The sequence below is a fragment of the Meriones unguiculatus genome, chromosome 2 (genome assembly GCF_030254825.1).
Source record: "Meriones unguiculatus strain TT.TT164.6M chromosome 2, Bangor_MerUng_6.1, whole genome shotgun sequence".
Lineage (NCBI taxonomy): Eukaryota > Metazoa > Chordata > Mammalia > Rodentia > Muridae > Meriones > Meriones unguiculatus.
Genome location: NC_083350.1, coordinates 58,936,855 through 58,958,917, shown reverse-complemented (window position 1 = coordinate 58,958,917; position 22,063 = coordinate 58,936,855). Strand labels below are relative to the sequence as shown.

The 22,063-nt window shown below is 38.3% G+C and overlaps 1 long non-coding RNA gene across 2 annotated transcripts; it reads left to right on the top strand.

Annotated features, from left to right (window-relative positions):
* The first annotated feature begins 671 nt into the window (after nt 1–671).
* LOC132652359 (uncharacterized) lies at nt 672–10,494 on the top strand. Of its 2 annotated transcripts, XR_009589870.1 has the most exons (5): nt 672–753; nt 1,200–1,275; nt 1,932–2,114; nt 8,944–9,084; nt 9,678–10,494. It is a non-coding gene; the product is annotated as an uncharacterized LOC132652359 (long non-coding RNA). The 2 variants fall into 2 exon arrangements; XR_009589869.1 differs by having other exon boundaries at nt 8,944–10,494.
* Nucleotides 10,495–22,063: the final 11,569 nt, after the last annotated feature.

Sequence of the window (22,063 nt, the reverse complement as noted above, 5' to 3'; positions counted from 1 at the left end):
CATACACCTATGTGGATATGTCACTAATATCTATGAATAGGGTTCTGTTCAACAGAAATAAAAGAATGGTTAATAGTGATTGTGATGTACCTCCCAGTCTAATAATCTAATGATGTACTTTGACACTCCAGTCCCATCCTCTTGACACTCCAATGACATCTTTCCAACTCTTCCTTCCTTGTTTTCCCTCATAGTTTTCACATTGCCTTCTTCTTCTCTCATTTCTCATCTTTTAAATACATTTAAATAAATACACAGAACTTTTATATTTACAGAAAAAGAAACAAATAATGTGAACATTCATCCTCTACATGAAATGTTAAGAGTCTGGGAGAAGAGAAAAAAAAGGAGTTTCTTTTGAACAACAACAACAAAAAAGTGAGAACATTTGATTAAAAATAATAATGGACAAAGAATACAACTTGGCAAAGACATGAGTTGGGGAATGAGAGAAAAACGAAACTTTTCATCTCAACTACAAGAAGAGCTGTGTCCTTTCTCTGGAATTTAAAATAGAAGAGAAAGAATGTCTGCATGTATTCAGATCAAGAAACAAAGGCAGGTGAGATTTTGTAGAGCAGTTCCCTATTTAAAAGTTCAATTGGTGTGAGTCACTGGCACAGTCACAATGAGCCTTTGTACTTCCCCGAATGGCTTTTGTTCAAAGATCTCACAAGGCAAAGAGCTGCAAAGAATGCCTGTTCTCATTGCAGATGGAGGACAACTAAATCAGAAAACCGAGGCAGAATAGAGGTAGGCTTCTGAATACTTCATTATTTCATCTCTGTAACTTTTCTTTACATACTATTTAAATTCAAAGAATTGAAGAGCACAGTTCAATGAGCTTTGTTAAAATGATCTCATCCCTGCACCCTCACCCTGTGAAGATAGAGAATATTGTTCTCGTTCCAGGAATTTCCTGCCTGAGGTCAAGCTATACTCTTCTCAAGAGACGATTGCTAACTGGATTTTTCCTTTCATTATAAATTAATAAGAGATGAGAGGATGTGGGGATGGTGTGGTAGAGTTGTGGGAGAGAAACAGTAATCTGAATATACTATATAAAAATCTGTTTTTAATAAAAATAATAAATTAGTGTTGTCTGCTTTGGAACTTGAGAGAAATTTATTCTGTGCAGTGTGTATTTATGTTCCTGACTTTTTCGTCCACTTTTAATTTTATTTACCCTTACTTTTCAGGAAAATTTATACCCTTGACATTCCTATAACACCAACATCTCCATCAGCATGAAACATTCAGATATGAACAATGAAGGTAAATTCAGATGCCTTAGTATGTGCTGACGTCCATGGCTATTCAGAGAGCACAGCCAAGACACCACGTTGCCATGGAGGCATGATGTCGCCAGACTGCTTAGTTTGCACTTTCTTGTGATTGTTCCCTTCTTTTCCATGACTTTGCTGATTGGGGACGATTACTACATAGATATCTTTTACTATTATATCACAATTGAGATGTATATATTTTTTTTTAGTTTCTCAAGATTAGTCTAGAGATACAGATTCAGACATTCAGATAATAGAGTTCGAAACTGCCATGGCCATTTAATAATGTCAACAAATGCAAACTAGCTAGGTTTTCATTATTGGTGTTGACCCTGACCACCTGTTTAATGTGGTTGCTGTGTCATTATTCTCATCGCACTTCAGAATAATTGATTGAGATTCCTCCACTATTTTTGGTACATGCTATACTATTTTTTACTATGTGCAAAGGCAGGATCCCATCATTTGATTTCACAATGATTTACTTATCCATTCTATAGTAAGAGAACATTTTTGTCGTTTCTAGTGCCACCTTGCAATACATCTTTAAATTAGTTACATAGTTTCTTAATGTTTGTGTCTTTCTCCTGAGGCATTCTCACCCCTTATGGTTTATTTACATTTCCATGCTTTCTATTGTTTTAGGGTTTCTTTGTTCAGTTTTACTGAAGTTGTGCCAAGACTTTACTTGGGATTTCTGAATGTATCAATCAGTTCTATAAAATAAAGTAAAATAAAAAAAAAGAAAAGAAAGAAAGAAGAAAAAATCACAGCTGAGCATATGGGGTGTTACAAACAGGAGGAGGACACAACTCTCCCTTTGATTAGGTAGGCTTTAACCTATTTCTAAGTATTGTCTGTAAATGGATAGGAAATAAACTAATCTTTTAAAACTACTCACTTCCTTCTGAAACCACATAGACTGGTAAAATCCTTAGACTGTCCAATGTAACTAAGCATTTCACTTCTGTTAGAGATTGTTCTGTCTCTCATACATGGACTTGTTCCTTCCTCATCTTACTCCTTTTGCCCTCCACTATAGTTATAAATAGAGCTGCTCTCAGAGCCAACTTCTTCTTTCTCAAAAGAAAACATTACATATGTTGCTAAGTATAAGTTATTTGAAACTGCTTGTTCAGATTGTTGAGTTACTTTCTATTCGTAGTTTGTTCAGAAGTTATACTTCAAATGTGTGGTAAACTTGGCCAATTAACATTTCTGCACATGTTGGCACAGCAATATTCTTACAAATATTTTGTTCATATGTCTTATTACACTCTTCAATGTTCAAGCAATTAAACCAACTTTGCATTTCTATGACAAAGTTAACTTAGTCATGATAGTTATTCACTTATTTTCCTAAATATTCTCATATATACGAAAAACATGTTGCTTAGGATCTTATTTTTCTTTTAATAGAATTGTCTGATGGTGAATGCAAGGCTGGGTTGTTAGTAGAAAATGTGGGGTGACTATTTCCTCCCCCATTTTCCTAAAATAATGTGTTTAAAGATAGCATTTCTTTCAAATGTGTGTCTTAGAATTCAACAGGTAAGTCATAAAACACCTCACTTTTTTGTTTATTTGTTTGTTTGCTTTTTGCTATGTATGTCTATATATAAATGCAATCTACTAGGTGTTCTATTTGTTTATGAATTAAGGAAGGGTAAAGTTTTCTATATTTTATTTGTGACTTTCAAAATATTAACATATTTTTCTCAAAATTGTAGAAATTTTGGCATAAAATCTAAGTCAGAGACACGATTCTAAGGGGAAAAAGATGTTCTTTTATTCTTTTTTCAACAGATGAACAGGCTATGTGGCTCTTTCTATGGATACTTACTATCTTTCATAAAGTGACGGTTTGTCCTTGATATATTTATAATAAACACATCTTGAATAATTCCCCTAATATTTTTGTATTAACAAAATTTTGCTAATAAATAATATATTATGAAGGACTTATTAGAAAAATACTGAGTTGTATTTTAAGGCAGAATCAAATACTGTAATTGTCTTTCTTGATCTTGGATAGCTGTTTTGTTGAAGTTTGAAGAATACATTATGATTGATTAAAACAAAATTAGCTAACGATAAGAAAAGTTAAATCATATAAATGTAAGTTTATTAGGAACAGTGCTGGTGGGGGAAGAGGGAAGATAGAGGGAAAAGAGAGAAAGTAGGGAGAAGAGGAGAGACACAGAAAGAGAAGGAAAGAGCAGAAGAGAGAGGAAGGCAGTGGAAAACGCAAGGGACATAGAGGAAAGGACAAGGGACTGGAGAAGCCAAAATGTCTGAATTGTATACTGAACTGCCTCTGGAAGAGGGGAGGCCCTCCCCCAAGGTAGAGGGCAGTGTATGCCAGCCATGCCCTGAAGCAGGTAGGGACCTAACTCATTACTGTCCTTAAAGGCTTTGCTAATCTAAGTTACTTCAGTATTTCCAACTGTACATCTAGGTAAAAGAAATATTTCGACAAGCCATAATCTTAGAACTTCTTTTTCATGACAACTCTTGCACCTACTTGTAAGTTGAAAAAGTACAATATCAGGTGCTAGCTGGTTCTAAGCGGAAAAGACCTAGTAAGTGAACTTCACTGGATCTTAGCTATTTCCGAGAGTGGTGTGTGCATGCCACCTTGTTCCATACTGCTGCCAAGTGCTGTTGGGCATTCACTTTAGGGAGAGTGTCTTAGTTTTTCTTTCTACACAACAGAATTTGAATTGGAACAAAGAATTGAGGACATAAGTTTCATATCCAAAATGCTTTTTTTTTTTTTTTTTTGGCATTTTTTAAGATGGGAAGCTGGAGCTTTTGGATACACTCTGGACAGAGCTATTCAGGAAAAACATCCTAACTTTTCTATGTTCGGTCACAGTACAAACCATGTGGGTGGCCATATCACGAAGAGAACCCAAGGTGGAGCAGAGCCCCGGACTTAAAAATTTAGAACAGATGCAATTCCGGAGGTAGAGCTCACTTGAGAGACTGTTGTTCAGCACTTACAAAGTCTAAATTTAATCCTCAGTCCATGTTGACACACGGCATTTGAGAAGGTAGAATGCAGAGGATTTGCATTTCAAGGTCATTCCTGGCTACACGTGGGATTAGAGAATAACCTGGACTGTGGGACTCTGACGCATCCAAACGGGACCAATTAGGACTGATATCAAAAACATGACAAGAAATCTAGTAAGGCAGCTGATGTGGAAATTAACATGGAAATTTTATCCAAAATGTTGGGAAAGTATCTGTGCAAATCCATACACACAAAGGAGAACTTGGACTGGTGGGTAGTAGGAGTTCACTGGAGATGAACCTGAGCAACATGGGAGTTACCTTAGCACCACAGATTGTGTCCAAGTAAACACTGCGGCATGTGATGGCAGCAGATGTGGGGAAGCAGTCAGATACACTACACCATTTTATTGCGCAGAAGAGTAACTTACCTCTGACATGAACTAAGTCAAGTATTTACAAATATTAAACCATTTAAAATATAAGCTCTGTGCGCATGCTAAATTTAAATGTAGTTTAGTTTAGTGACAAATAAAATGACCTTTAAATTATAAACTAGTAAGTATTTTTGAGAGTAGGTCTTTTATTATAAGCTGCTGTTCTGCATTTCCCGCCTTTGCTGGGCTGCTGTCACCGCAAGCTGCACTGCGAGTTTCAGCTTCTCTCTCAGGACAACCTGAGGATTGCCAGCTTTCTGGCGGAAACAGAGGAAACTTGTTTCAGGTTCCACTTCCCTCATGAACAGCTAGAGGACACGCAGAGTGAGGTCCACGCGCAAGACTCCCAGCCTCAGCACAGGTGTGGAAAGAGTTTTCCACCATCTTACAATTAGCTCTTTCTTTTCTTTTTTAAATTTTTTTTATTAATTACAATTGATTCATTTTGTATCCCAGCTGTACTACCCTCCCTTGTCCCTTCTCAATCCCACCCTCCCTTTCTTTTCTCCTCCCTTGCTCCTCCCCTAGTCCACTGATAGGGGAGGTCCTCCTCCCCTTCCCTCTGACCCTAGCCTATCAGGTCTCATCAGGACTGGATGCATTGTCTTCCTCTGTGGCTGGGTAAGGCTGCTTCCCCCTCAGGGGAAGGTGATCAAAGAGCTGGCCACTGAGTTCATGTCAGAGATAGTCCCTGTTCCCATAACTAGGGAACCCACTTGGAGACTGAGTCGCCATGACCTACATCTGTGCAGGGGTTCTAGGTTATTTCCATGCATGGTCCTTGGTTGGAGTATCCATCTCAGAAAAGATCCCTGTGCCAAGATTTCATGGTTCTGTTGCTCTCCTTGTGGAGCTCCTGTCCCCTTCAGGTCTTTATATCTCTCCCTTCTTTCATAAGATTTCCTGCACTATGCCCAAAATTTGGCTATGGGCCTCAGCATCTGCTTTGATACCCTGCTGGGTAGTCTTTCAGAGGCCCTCTGTGGTAGGCTCCTGTCCTGCTCCATGTTTTCTCCCTCTTCTGATGCCCATCGTTTGCCTTTCTGAGTGAGGATTGATCATCTTACCCAGGGCCCTCCTTCTTGTTCTTTTAATGAAGTTGTTTGTACCAGACATCATCAGAAACTTGAGAGTTCCAAAGCCAGTGGTGATACCATACTGTTAAAGGCCTTAGGTTAAGCAGCAGTGCTAATTGTAGAGGGTGGAGGCAAATGCTCATGCCTGGTCAGTAGGTTCATGGCCAGAAGACAGGTCCAATGGCTGCGTGCTCAGTGGCGGTCAGCAGCTCATGTTGGTACAACAGGCTTCAGCAGTGAATTCTTCAGGAAGAAGGTGAGTCCTTCCTTCCCTAGAATAAATGAACAGTCTCAGATGGTCATGGTGGAGGAATGGAGTGAGAAAGTGTTTACTTCTTGAATCAGAGACGTTATAAACCTGGGGCAGTGGGTTTATTCCCGGGTTGAATGTGGCAATGAGAGTCAAGGAGACTTCATTTGCACCCAGCACCACAGTCCTATCACAAGAAGGGGAATGCATTACTTATGGGTAGTGAGGGTGGGTGTGGGGTGGGGGAAAAACTCCAGGTATGGAAACAGGACATTGGTTGAAAGCTAAGTTACCAAGACACCTCATTGCATGGAGGGTATTTCCAGGAATCCCCAGACACATATTGGACAGGTTTCTTATTGGGAAAGGGTTGGTCATGTCACCTTCCTGAGTCATTTCTTAGATGATCTGGGGATTCCCCTGATCAGGCAGAGAGGAGCCACCCAGCTGAGGAAGTCTTAGCACAGAGCTCAGGGGTTATCCAGTAATGACAGACTTTGACCTTAACAGCAAGTTCTAACAATAAGCAATCAATAATTGAAAAAAGACAGTGTTCATTTTATATTAGTACTATTCTTTACTGGTAAAACAGGAAAATTACTAAGTAAAATTGATCTTAGTTTGGGTATGTGACTAGCTTTTTAAAGAGGATAATTATCAATTAAAACTTCCACGGTAGAAGTGGTTCGTTTTCTTGTTGATTACCATTGCCGCTGACTGAATGAGACAGGCCTTTGTCTGTGGTGTCATTAACTGAAGATTAGGGAGACTCCTCACACTCTGTCATCAGCATTCATATCTGCTCTCCATAGTCTATGTCACAGAAACTTGTCAGTGCACATGGAAATATCACAGATTCTCAGGAAATATTTTAACCTGAACATACTGTTATTATGAAGCATTCCTCTCTGACTCCAGATGTAAATACAATTTCAACAGGAAGACATGATGTCCTGGGTCACCAAATCCAGCTATTCTTTGGTTCTGTTCGCCACTGAGCAGCCTTCAGTTTAGCTCCCAGGGAAGTTAAAGTCATAATAATGAGGCCTCTGAAGAGCAAAGATAAGTTCTTTGGACAGATTTTCCTTCATATATACAGTTCTTGAATGTACATAAAAAACAACCTAAGACACCTTGATGGAGTCTAGAATGGAAGGGTTATATTGAGGTTTATTTGGTAAAATTAGTAAATTTCTTCCTAAGGAATAGTGAGACATCCAACAGTTCTTTTGTTTTTATTATTATTTTAATTTTTCACAATTTATTCATTATGTATTCTGATTGAAGCCCCCTCCCTCAATTTCTCCCTCCCTCTTACCCCCTTTCCCTTCCCCTAGTCCATTGAAAGGGGAGTTCTCCTCCTTTGCCATCTGCCCATAGCTTATCAAGTCTCCTCAGTACTACCTGGATCCTCTTCCTCTGTGGCCTGGAAAGACCACATCAGCAGGGGCAAGTTATCAAAGAGCAGGCAATCGAGTTCAAGACAGAGGCAGTCCCTGCTCCCCTTACTTGAACATCCACATGGAGACAGAGCTGACAATCGGCTACATCTGAGCAGGGGATCTAGGTCCTCTCTGTGCATAGTTCTTGGTTGGTGCATCATTCTCTGCAGTACCACCTGGGTTCAGAATTTTAGCTTTGTTTTTCTGCTTGTGGGGTTCCTGCCTCTTCCATGTCCTTCTATCCCCCTTTTCTTCCATAAGACTCCCTGCACTCTGCCCAAAGTTTGGCTGTGAGTCTAAGCATCTGCTTCCATTCCTTGTTGGGTGGAGCCTTTTAGAGGACCCTCTATTTTGAATTTTCAATGACACATTGCATTCAGCAAGATTTCACACATCTTACAAATGTGAGAATATGATGAGGTAGCTGTAGCACACAGATGTTTTATGAAACGGTCACATAAAAAAAAGAGAAAAGATACTGATGGAAAGTTAAGAGGAATATCAGTATAATCATGACCCCTTTCACTGCCTGCCTTATTGTTTGCATAATTTAATTTTATTGCTACTATGAAATGTATCTTTAAAATGAAAGGTTAATTAGAAAAAAATGCTATCTTTATTTGCTTTTCACAATGAAAAAATTTTATTTTTTAAGAACCCATCCACTGCCTTCACTGTGAACTGAAGTGGGTTTTGAAAGTCATTCCCATAATAGCTAACAAAAATGTAGTTGGCCATACCCTTGGCTTTCTAAACACAAAAGATAATTGTGTTGGAAGAATGATATTCTATTTGCCTTCTCCATGTTTTTAGAAACATTTATTCTTCCTGTAAACATTGTAGCACAGACACAGATTAACATGTACCTGTTAACTGTGGGTGATCGCTGTGGCACAGAGCAGGTAGTCTGCTCACAGGGCTGAGGTGAAGCAAAAGCCAGGAAAGAAAGAAATGCTGCATTCCACTGCTAGCATGAACGTACCACCTGAATGGTATTTTTCATTATCTCCTACACTGGGAACATTCTATTAGTCCACAGGGAAGTCATAGCGGAAGAGACGTAATTATCAGCAGAGTAATGGAGAAGCTCTCACTAATGGCCAGCTATTCAAATATCTCAATATGATCATCGTGCCCAATCTCTCCCTGTTGCATACTCTCTGGAGAAACTCATCATTTTTTCCACTTACTCCAGCATAATGAATTCATTTTGCATTTTCTTTCTGAGAAATTAAGAGGAATCACAATATAATGTGTTGACATTTGAAACTCTGTACAGAAAAGTTTAGGCTGGCAATTTGGTTTAATCACAAGCTAACAGCGAAAGGCTGTTTATTAAATTAGTTCCTTGTGTACAAAATGTGTATTTTCTTTGTAAATCCTTGACTGTACACCTAGAGTTAGATTTTTAACCCTAGTTTTTATAAATTTCAGATTTCTCAAAAGAATAAAAGTATGTTTTCGAAGAAAGCACTTCATTCCCTGACCTCTGTTTTAAACATCAAAAATGTTGATGCTAAAGATGATGCTGAAAAGAGATCCTTTGAAGAAGTAAAAAGTAAAACAAGTGACAAGGTACCTTAAGAGAAGCCAACAAAGAATGTTTCTTTCTCTGACATTTAACCACTATGTTGGCAGAATGCTCAGAAAAGATCCTTCTCCTTATTAAATTAAAGCTATTATTTTTGCTTATTTGCTCAGCTGTGAGACTGGGTCACCTCTTCTGCATTTTCTCTCTCTACTCCTCTCTTCATTTTTTATTGATTTTCTCTAGTGAAACTGGTAAGCTGTTAAGAAAACTGCCTTTTCTCTTTCCCTTGGGAATGCCAGGTATCCGGGCAGGGGATAGCAGATAAAGACAGTACAACAGTGAGTGCAGCATGCAGAGTTGGAAGCTGGCCTGCCTTTCAAAAAAGTTCTCACCCTGTACAGTTAGATGGCTGGGTTCCAACACTTTCAAAGGACGGCAGAAAATGACAAATGCAGGCACAGGTTCTGCCTGCGTTTGACAGGGGCAAGAGGAAAAAGCGGGTGCTGTGTTCTGCTTACCTTCTTATTGTTTCTGTCTTGAGCTTTGCTTTATTTTGCTTATAATTTCTATATATTAAAAAAAAACCTCATGTGTAATATTGCACTCTGGTATTTATGAAGAAGACATATCTTTTCAGAGTATACCCAGGGGTGGCTCTTCTGCACCTGTGATTTTCTCCTGTGTTACGCTCAACACCCAGATGAGAACTGCTGTTCCCCACCTGGAATTTATCCTAAGCTTCTGGGAATAGAGATACGGAAAGGAAGCATGGCATTGATTTCAGCAATGGCAATAAATGCTACCTCTAGATTCAAGACTAGCACTGAGGAGAACAATTTGAGAGTATTGACAAGACTGAAAGCCAGGCAGAACTGCAGTGAGAACCTATTTGGAAAAAAAAAAAAAAATATATATATATATATATATATATATGTACAGAAAAAGAAAAAATGAAAAAGTAAAAGGAAAGAAAGAAGAAAAAGAAAGTCAGTCTTAGAAACTAGCATACACCCAGCAGGATTGTGTTTGGCTTGAGTCAAACCTTTGTCCCATGTTCTCTCCACTGAATCTAATCTCCACTGAATGCTACTCGTTTCTATAGATAGATTCATCACTTCTTGTCATGCTGTGACAGCTCTATATTATGCTGTATTTAATGTTGTCATTCTTATTTTCTTCTCACTCTGAATAATTCCATCAAAAGTAAAATCCATGCCTATAATTATCAAGTAATTCTATTGTTATTGTTCGTAATCATTAAAACATCTGATTGTTCACCTTACTTAGATGAGATTGTGTGTCTAAATTATTGAGATTTCTATAATAAGGATGACTTTTATGAAGTAAAAATGCTGTATCAATCTGTGCTTATAAAAACAAGTGGATCCACTAGGATTTTTCACTGGGAGAGGGAAGTACATAGAAGATTTGGATGCATATTTTTAATAAATGCCATTTACTGATTATTTTACCTTCAGTCTCTCATCTTTCTTGCATCATCCCAAAAGAAGCAAACAAGGAATAAGCTATAACAAAGAGGGATATCTTGCCTTTGAGAAGCTACTCTCCTATCATGTATGCCAACATTTGTTTATAATGCAGGACTCCTGACCCTCATCTAACCAACTTGCTATGTGACCCTGAGGCTCTGGCATAATCCTTTGTGAGATAAAGACACAAATATGAACAGTTGTAGTCTAAGGAAAGCTACAGAATTGTAGGCTGTTCTAAAAGTAAGACACAAAGGAACTTGTCTTGTTTTGAAGCATTGAAAAAAAGCACATGCATCACACTACAGTTTTGTCGAGGTTGCAGTGTGAACAGGTAATAGCACCTTCAGTGCTGGCAATGTATTTGTGAAGAACAAGCCTGAGAGACAACCAGACACATTAGAGTTTTCCAAGAATCCTGGAAAAACTGAGAGCTGCCTTTACCAGTGCAAATCATCAAAGACAAAACACCAGTCTCGATCCTTCTTTTTCCAAAGCCTTAATGCTTGAGTCACATCTGATATAACATGAAGTCCTCTCCTTTTATATAAGTGTACAGGCACGCATTTCTACCCAGGGTAGCTAGAAAAGAATACAAAGATAGATTAGAATGTGTTTCTTCTTAGCTTCTCAGATAAAAGTTTCAAAGTGTTCAAATCATGTAGTTTTCATTACTTATGGAAAACCCAGAAACTTGCATTTTTAATTGTAAAATCATTAGTACATGGTGGTTAAATAGATACATAAACCATGTTTTGTCTTACAGAAAAGAGTAGATAAGATGACTAAAAACTGTGATTTTTCAAAACCTCAAAAAAAAAAAAAAACCTTTTGGCTACTGTCTGTAATCGTGTCCCCCTAATTATCATCAAAAGACTTTTGAAAAGCTGTTACTCTTACATACTTTTAAGCTGACATCTAAAAGTTTCTGTCATAAATTTATACTAATGGTACAAAGATACAAAGTCAATGCATTATAAATGTTGATATTTAAATGCAATTTTTGACTTACTATATTAAGTACATCTAGTAGACTCTAAATGCTTTGATTTGAAAACTGCCATCATTACTGGAAAAGATGACATGAATTTTCTTAATAATTCATTTTTATATTTTGGTAGTTTCCATAACTTTTGTTAACAGTCTACATTGCCATGGAATTTTATCTTTTGGTGTGTGTTTATGACTCTCTGATCAGGTGTTCATGTTTCTCTGCAAAAACATCATGTCAAATATAACTTAATATTTGATCTTGAGTTTTCCAATCAAGAAAAGGCCTGAGTCAGGTTGTTTTAGGACAGAAGTACACCAGACTTTCAAAGAAGAGCCAATACCAATACTCCTGAAACTATGCCACAAAATAGAAACAGAAGAATCACTATTATGCAAGGTGAGCTGCACAGGGAGCTGATGCTCATCACCTGCCACCAGAGGAGGCTTGTGGCATCCCCAGCAACATTAGGCAGAGAGCACTATTTCCTACCTACCTGATCCATCTGGGACACAGCCAAGAGAGCCAGAAAGTAGCACAGACAGCTAAGTTCTGCAGTACCCCAGGAACATTCAGGGCCACCCGAGGCACAGGTATCAGAGCCAACACCAAGGACAGCCAGATGGCTAAAGGCCAGCATAAGAACATAATCAAAAGAGCCCAGATATCCTGCTACAGTACTAAGAGGAAGGTTCATAGCACTAGTGTCTTCGTAAAGCAATTGGAGAGATCTCATACTAGCAACTTAACAGCACACCTGAAAGCTCTAAAACAAAAAGAATCAAACACACCTGTAAAAGTAGATGGCAGAAAAATAACCAAACTCAGGGCTGAAATCAATAAATTAAAAAAAACAGAATAATAGTAAGGTTCAACAAAACCAAGAGATGGTTCTTTGAGAAAATCAACATGATAGACAAACCCTTCTGCAAACTAACTAAAACTTAGAGTGAGAGTGTGTCCAAATTAACAAAATCAATAATGAAAAGGGGCACATACCAATAGACACTGAAAAAGTCTAAGAATCATTAGGTTTTACTTCAAAAACTGTATTCCACAATGCAAAAATGTCAATGAAATGGATGATTTTCTTGATAGGTACAAATTACCAACTTTAAGTCAAGATAAGCTAAACAAGAGACATAGACCTACAACCCCTAAAGATTGAGAAACCATCATTAAGAGTTTTCCAATCAAGAAAAGGCCTGAGTCAGGTGGTTTTAGGACAGAAGTACACCAGACTTTCAAAGAAGAGCCAATACCAATACTCCTGAAACTATGCCACAAAATAGAAACAGAAGAATCACTATTATGCAAGGCCACAGTCATCCTGACACCTAAATCACACAAAGACCCAACAAAGAAAGAAAATTTGAGACCTATCTCTCTCATGAACATTGATGAAAAATATTCAATAAAATATTCATAAACTGAATCCAAGAACAGATAAAACATCATCCACCATGGTCAAGTAGGTTTCATCCCAGGCATGCAGGTATAGTTCAACATACAAAAACCCATCAATGTAACCTACCATATAAAAAACTAAAAGAAAAAGGTCACATGATCATCTCACTAGATGTTGAAAGCCTTTGACAAAATCCGAAACCCTTTACTGTTAAAAGTCTTGGAGAAATCAGGGATATAATGCACATACCTAAATACAATAAAGAAAATATACAGCAAGCCAATAACCAACATCAAATTAAATGGAGAGAAATGTAATGCAATTCCACTAAAACCCTAAAAACAAGGACAAGACAAGGCTGGTCACTTCCTCCATATCTAATATAAAACTTGAAGTTCTAACTAGAGCTATAAGACATCAAAAGATCGAGGGGATACAAGTTGGAAAGGAACAAGTCAGCTACTGCTATTCACAGATTCTATGATAGTATACATAAGTGACCCCACAAATTCTACCAGGGAACTCGTACTGTTGATAAACAAGTTCAGCAAGTGCTTTAATACAAAATTAACTTAAAAAATCAGTAGCCCTCCTTTAAACTAACAATAAACAGACTGAGAAAGAATTCAGGAAAAAAATACCCTTTATTTATTTACTTATTTATTTTGGCAGGTCACTAGAAATTTTATTTAATTGGCCAGGTATAGTTTTTTTATTATTTTTATTTTTATTATTAGATGCATTTTTTTAACTCTGTATCCCAGCTGTATCCCGCTCCCTCATTCCCTCCCAATCCCACCATCCTTCTCTATTCTCCTCCCTGCCCCTTTCCAAGTCCACTGATTGGGGAGGATCTCCTCCCCTTTCATCTGACCCTGTTTTATCAGGTATCTTCAAGACTGGCTGCAAAGTCCTCCTCTGTGGCCTAGCAGTACTGCTCCTCCCTTGGGGGGTGGGGAGGTCAAAGAGCCTGTCATTGAGTTCATGTCAGAAATAGTCCCTGTTCCACTTACTAGGGAAAACCAATTGGTTACTGAGCTACCATGGGCTACATCCGAGCAGAGGTTCTAAGTTATATTAATACGTGGACCTTGGTGGAGTATATCTCAGAAAAGACCCCTGTGCCCAGATATATTTGGTCCTTGTGGAACTCCTATACTCTCCACATCATACTAACTCCCCCTTCTTTCATATGATTCCCTGCACTCTGCCTAAGGTTTGGTTATGAGTCTTAGTATCTGATCTGATACACCTTACAACCATCAAAACGGCAAAAATCATAAAGTCAGATGACAACACATGCTGGAGAGGTTGCAGAGAATTGGGAACCCTCCTCTATTGCCGATGGGAATGTAAACTAATACAACTGCTTTGGAAATCAATCTGGCACTTTCTCAAACAATTAAGAATAGTGCTTCCTCAAGACCCAGCAATACCACTCTTAGGCATATACCCAAAATTTGCTCAAGTACAAAAAAAGAACATTTGCTCAACCATGTTTGTAGCAGCTTTATTTGTAATAGCCAGAACCTGGAAACAACCCAGATGTCCATCAATGGAGGAATGGATACAGAAATTGTGGTATTTTTACACAATGGAATACTACTCAGCAATTGAAAATGAGGAAATCATGAAATTTTCAGGCAAATGGTGGGATCTAGAAAAAATCCTTCTGAGGTATCTCAGAAGGAGAAAGACACACATGGTATATACTCACTTATATAGACCTATAAAATATGATAAACATAGTGAAATCTATACACATAAAGAAGATAAACAAGAAAGAAGACCCGGGGAAGATGATCAATCCTCACTTAGAAAGAAGAATAGGATGGGCATTGGACGTAGGAGAAAGCAAGTAAAAGGACAGGAGCATACCACAGAGGGCCTCTGAAAGACTCTACCTACCAGTTTATCAAAGCAGATACTAAAAATACCCTTTATAATAGCCAAAAATAATGTAAAATATCTTGGTGTAACTCTAACCAAGCAAGTAAAGGACTTTATGTTAAGAACTTCAAATCCTTGAAGAAAATAAATTGAAGAAGCTATCAGAAGATATCCCTGCTTATGGATTGGTAGAATTAACACAGTAAAAATGTCTATCTTACAAAAAGCAATCTACAGTTTCAATGCAATTCCTATTAAAATTCCAACAGAATTCTTACAGAATTGAAAGAGCAAGTCTCAACTTCATATGGAAAAATAAAATACACACAATAGTTAAAACTATTCTATAAAATAAAATAACTTTTGGAGGTATCACCATCCCTGATTTCAAGCTGTACTACTGAGCAATAGTAATAAAAACTGCATGGTGTTTGTATAAAAACAGAGAGGTTAATCAATGGACTCAAAAATCCAGAAATAAATCCACACACCTAATGACACCTGATTTTTTTGACAAAGAAGTGAAAATCAGACAATTGGGGAGTGCATCTTCAACAAATGGTGTAGGTCTAACTGGATGTCTGCATGCAGAAAAATGCAAATAGATTCATATTTATCACCCCGCATAAAACTCAAGTCCAAGTTGATCAAAGACCTCAACATAAAACTGAATACACTAAATGTATTAGAAGAGAATGGGGGAAATAACCTTGAACTCACTGGCACAGGAGACAACTTCCTGAACAGAACACCAACAGCTCAGATCAACTAAGATCAACCATTAATAAACGGGACCTCAGGAAACTGAAAAGCTTCTGTAAAGCAAAGGACACCTCAACAGGACAAAATGGCAGCCTACGAATTGAAAAAGCTCTTCACTAACCCTACATCTGACAAGGCTAATATTCCCAAATATAGAAAGAACTCAAGAAATTAAACAACAACAAATCAAATAACCCAATTAAAAATGGGGTACAGACTTAAACAGAGAATTCTGAACTGAAAAATCTCTAATGAGTGAGAAGCACTTAAAGAAATGTACAAATCCTTAGTTACCAGGGAGATGCTAATTAAAATTACTCTGAGATTCCACATTAACCCTTCAGAATGGCTAAGATAAAAGTCAGCACATGCTGGCAAGAACATGGAACAAGGGGGGCACTCCTCCATTGTTTGTGGTGGTGCAAACTTGTACAACCATTTTGGAAATCAATCTGTCACTTTCTCATAAAAATGGGAATAGTTTTACCTCAAGACCCAGATTCAGTACTCCTGGACATAGATCCAAAACATACCATACCACAATGACAACTTTTCAACTTGTTTATAGCAGCTTTATTCATAATATCCATACTGGAAACAGCCTAGGTGTTCTTCAACTGAATACTGGATGAAGAAATTGAGGTACATTTACCCAATGGCATACTATTCAGCTATTAAAAACAAAGACATCACGTAACATGCAGGCAAATGGATGGAACTAGAAAAGATCTTCCTCAGTGAGATAACTCAGACCCAGAAAGACATGAATTGTATGTACTCACTTATAAGTGGACATTAGCCATCATATACAGGATAACTTTGGATCCACAGACCCAAAGAATTCCTGGAGGGCTCAAGGAAGGATGCTTCAATTTTACACAGAAAAGAAAATAATCATCTGAAGTAGATGGAGGAAGGGAGCTGTTTGGGAAAGGGTGTGGGGCAGTAAAGAGGGTGAGGATCAGGTGTATGGAGAGTGAGCATGGATGGTAGGATGGGGCAGAAGGAGGACCTGCAGAGAGAAAGAAAATGTGTTGGAGAGCATCCCTGGGACAGGAGAGGCCCCTGGAATTTTATGGGGGTGACCAAGCTCAGATCCTTAACAGGAGGGGACATAGAGCCTGAATTTGCCACATCCTGTAGCCAAGTAGTACTTCCAGTGGTGGCAGAGTCACACCAACCCACCCATAAAATCTTTGACCCAAAATTTGTTTTGCCTACAAGAAGTGTACAGAGAAAGATGGAGCAGAAATTCAAGGAATGGGAAAAAAAAATGACTGGCCCAACTTGAGACCCACCTCATAGATCTGCTGTGTTGTAGACAGGGGTGGAGTATAACTCCCTTCTGTGAGGCTTCATCCACCACCTGATGAAAACAGATGCAAAAGACCCTCAGCCATACAATCAGCCGAGTTTGGGGAGTTTTGTGCAAGAGCAAGGATTGAGGGATTCAGAGGGGTCAAGGATACCAGAAGAAGTTGTACAGAGTAACCTAACTTGGGCCCATGGGGCACACAGAGATTGAGCCACCAACTAAAGAGTTTGAATGGGTGAGATGTAGGCCCCCTACACATATGTAGCAGACGTGCAGCAGGGTTATCATGGGAATCTCCTAACAGTGGGTGTAGGGGCTCTCTCCAACTCTGTTGCTTGCCTTTGGATCCATTTCCCTTATCTGGGCTGCCTTGTCTGGCCTTGGTGGGAGAAGATGCACTTACTCTTTTTTTTTTTAAGATTTATTTATTTTATATATATGAGTGTTCTATCTGCATTTACATCTGCCAAAAGAGGGAATCAGTTTACTTTATAGATGGTTGTGAACCACCATGTGGTCACCGGGAATTGAACTTATGAGCTCTGGAAGAACAGGCAGTGCTCTTAACTGCTGAGCCATCTCACTAGCCCGATGCGCTTACTCTTATTGTGACTTGAGATGATAGGATGGATTGGTGCCTCTTTTTTTTTTCCATTTTTTAAAATTAATTAATTCCATTTACATCTTGGTCATAGGCCACTCTCTCCTCTACTCCCAGTTCCACCCTTCCTCCTGCATCCTCTCTCCCCTATTCCTCAGAAAAGGGGAGCCCCTCTACCCCAACACTCCAGTTCATCTGTTCACATGAGGACTGAGTTCATCTTCCTCCCCTGTGGACTGGTACGGAAGTCCAATCCAGGGGAACTGATCAAAAAGCAAGTAACATAGTCCAGCTTAGGGGCCAGGAAATGAGGGAATAATACATGAGGGTTGGACTGGGAAAAGAGAGAGGGGGCTGTTATCAAGTTTAAAAGTGATTAAATAAATACAATTAAAAAAACTGCATGTATGAAATTTTCAAAGAATTAAGATTATGACACAGAGGCAGAGGCAGATGGACTTCTGTGAGTTTGAGGACAGTCTGGTCTACAAATTGAATCCAGGACAATCAAGGCTACACAGAGAAACCCTGTTTCGAAAAACAAAACAAACAAACAAAAACAAAACAACAACAACAACAAAAACAACAAGATTATCACACACAACTAAAGTCTTCCCTGGGTAACTGTTAGTATAATTGTCAATAACAATGGATCAATATTACAAAAATAAGAGAGGGAATGCGGCTTAGATGGCAGAATGGTTGATTACAGGTACGAAGCTCTGGGTTCAGTACAAAGTACCACACAAACTGTGTGTCACAGTACACTTCTTGAGTCTTGGTGTTCAGGAGGTGGAGGTACCAGGATGGAAGTTCAAGTTCATTCTCAGCCACATGGCAAGATGAGGTCCAATCTGAGGTACATGAGACTGTTTCCTGGTGGAAAGGATGTAGGAGCAACTGAAGTCTCTTATTAAGTAATATTAACTGTAAAAGGCAGAGCTCATTGTTTGCCTCCTCATGACATGGACTCTTCCTTCTTTGTTAGTTATAGATTCATGGATGAATCTCATCACCATTAATGTGAGACATTGATTTACTGCCAATACCCTGTCCTGTTATCTATTTAAAGGTGTTTGAGTGACACACAGCCTAATAAGAAGTGTGGTACTTTCGTGTGTATGTCAAGAAGCATTAAAGTCAAAGCAATCAGTCAGATTTTGTGCAAAAAAGAAAAATATTTTTAAATATGTATGAATGTGGTCCTTGATTCTTCTACCTCACAACATTTCTGAACTTTATTAAAGGGGTGTAAGCTAACAGGTACATTATATCTATTGCAATACCTAACACAGACATAAAGAAACATATATACACAGGGAAGACCACACAAATTGGTTTTCTAGTACCAAATGGTCAACCCTGAAAACATACATACTGGTAACATGATATGTGCATGTTTCCATTTATACAGTTCTAGTCAAGTGACACATCCTCCATATCTGCTGTACAAAGTCATGTTCCCAAAGGATCTGTAATTTAAGGTTTTCTTAGTATGATATTAAAACTGGGACTGCAAGAGTTTTGTTATTGAGAAAGCAAGCCTGTCATTAAACCAAAGAGATGAAAAATCCAGAGTCCTCTGATACTCTAAACAGTTCTGTGCAGTCTACAACCTTACCACTATAAGGGTCAAAGGTATGGTCACAGAGACCTTGTATTTGCACTTAAAAGTTTTATTAAAATAAATATCAAAACAGATGCTGCAACTCATAGCCAAACGTTGGGCAGAGTGCAGGGAATCTTATAAAAGCAAGGGGAGATAGACCTGGAGGGGACCAGAGCTCCACTAGGACAGCAACAGAATCAAAAATCTAGACACAGGGGTCTTTTCTGTACTGGTATTCCAACCAGGGACTGTGCATGGAGATGACCTAGAACCCCTGCACAAATGTAGCCCATGGCAGTTCAGTGTCCAAGTGGGTTCCTTAGTAATGGGGACAGGAACTGTCTCTGACATGAACTCAGTGGCTGGCTCTTTAATCACCTCCCCCTGAGTGGGGAGCGGCCTTGCTAGGCCACAGAGAAAGAGAATACAGCCAGTCCTGATGAGACCTGATAGGCTAGTGTCAGAGGGAGGGGGAGGATGATTTCCCCTCTCAATGGACTTTTGGAGGGATATTGGAGGAGAAAGGGAGGGAATTGGGTAGAATTGGGAGGGGCTGAGGGAGGGCGCTACTGCTGGGACACAAAGTGAATAAACTGTAACTAATAACTAAATAAATAATATGTGCCTCTTTCCGAGTGTATTTGTGTGATTGTGTACATGAGAGTGCAACTGACGGCAACGGACAAATAGGGTGCCAAATCCACCAGAGCTGGAGTCACAACTGGTTGCATGCCACCTAACATGGGCACTCAGCACTAAACTTTGGTCTTCTGTAAGAATGCAGCCACTTCTGATGAGAATTGATAGACTAAGATCAGAAAGAAGGAGAGGAGGACCTCCCCTAAAAGTGGACTTGGGGAGGGGCATGCTTGCAGAAGGGGGGGAGGGTGGGATCGGGAGGGGAGGAGGGAGGGGCGTAGAGGGGGATACAAAATGAATAAAGTGTAATTAATAAAAGTTAAATAAAAAGAATAGCAAGTGCTCTTAACGACTGACCATTTTCTAGTGCTCACTGTTAGAATTCTTAGTAATACTGAAATTTTAGTTAGAAAACAAAGCCAATACTGACTAGATTTACCATCTTAGCTAGATTTTTCTGAAGGCCTTTCTCTAACTCACCATCAAATCTTAGTTGCATTATTGTTTTTTTCATTCACAATGCAAAGAAGTAAATAGACTCTTCTCAGATCTCTTCTCCCTGGCTGTCATTAGTTATGCAGGTCAACAGCTAACCTTCTTATCTTGAGGTTTCACATCTGAAGGCATAACCAAAAATAAGCAGAAAATATTTTTAAAAACTTATCTATACTGATTTTCTTTCTTGTTATTGTGCACTAAAAGAACAATATAAGAAACGTCACATAGTAGTAGCATTGTACTTATTCTGTTTAGGTTGGTTTATACATAAATACTTCATTATCGTTTTTCATGGTTATTTTAGCAACTGATTACACTATTAACCAAAGAGGATCCCTGATTCCTGAATTTCTGTGTGCTGAGGGGTAACTATTCACTGTTTCTTTCAAGTAGAATTTAAAATTTTACCATTCTATAATCATCATAGGCATTGATTTCTTAGAATATTACATTATTTGTTCATAGAATAGTCTTCTAGTTGGGGGGGGAGTATGCATATATATTTGTTTGAACTTATGAAATGAGAAGAAAATATTTGTTTCCTTTTTGTACTCAAACATCAAAAATGTATTTTGCCTTAAGAGATTTCTATGAAATGGTAGTCAAATGTGTGTCTGCTCTCTCCAGAAAGACTGACACACTAATTTTTACTTCAAAGCTTGGCAGTTTGTAAACTTGGCTTACACTATTAATTTTAGAAGCCTTCTCCCAATGCCTTTCAACAATGTATCATCAATCAGCTGTGTTTGGTTTAAGAGTACAGAACAAAAGCACTTTTAAAAAATAGAAAATTAAAAACTGGAGTTTAAGTGAATAAAACTCAAAATCCTTTATTTTTTGTATGCAATATGTCAACAACATCAACGAAAAAGAACACTACTCAATTTGATGAGGAAGATCCAAACTTTGCTTTAAGTTAAAAGTTATAACATACACTTGGCAAATAGAAGTAGACCTATGCCAAATAGACACACATACACACACACACATGCTCACACAAATGAAGACATATTGTTTTAATTTATCAGAGACCGTATTTTGTGTTCTGGCAGAATTATTGTATAAGCCTACTAGTGTGCATCATTTTGCAAATATAAACATGAAAACTTTAAAGACAAAAAGAACACTGCTCCAAGTATGAGCATACAAAAGTTTCCTCACTGTTATTTTCTGACAGTCTTCTTCATCCATTTGCTGCATGAAATGTACCGCTCTACCGAAAGTCATATTGACCTTCCAGATCTTCCTCTCGGGATGTAGGAGATTATCCAGATATTCAAGCCACATCTCACAAGCTGTGTTCAATCCTCCCACACCCTTTCTTGAATCTTGGGTTTGGTTAGCAGTGTCTCTTGTTAGCTTTGACTGGCATCTTTATGCTGGGACTCTATACTTGTTTTGAGAACATGTTCTTTGGAACTGCAGATTTCTTGTGAGCTACACACTTGTAAGCAATAGGTTAGAGATTTGAACAAATCACATGCTTTGGGTACAGGCTTTTAGTCTGTAAGTTTTGGAATGAGTTTTGTTCCTTGCACCTGGCTGATTTTCAAGGTAATGTCAATGGTTATCTAACCAGATGATCTCAGTTACAGCTGGAACAAATTAGTTCTAATTTCAGATTTGTTGCTGCTTTGTCTTAGCGAGAGCTGATCTGAAGGTTCTTAGTTAAAGATTCTGAATTGATGAAGTGGTCTGAGTTTTTTTGTATAGAGAGAATATTGTATTATTACATGGATGTACTACCTGTCAATTAAAAAAACAAAGAAACAACCACAAAAAAAAAAAAAAAAACTGTGGCCTATAATGGAAGGTGGGAC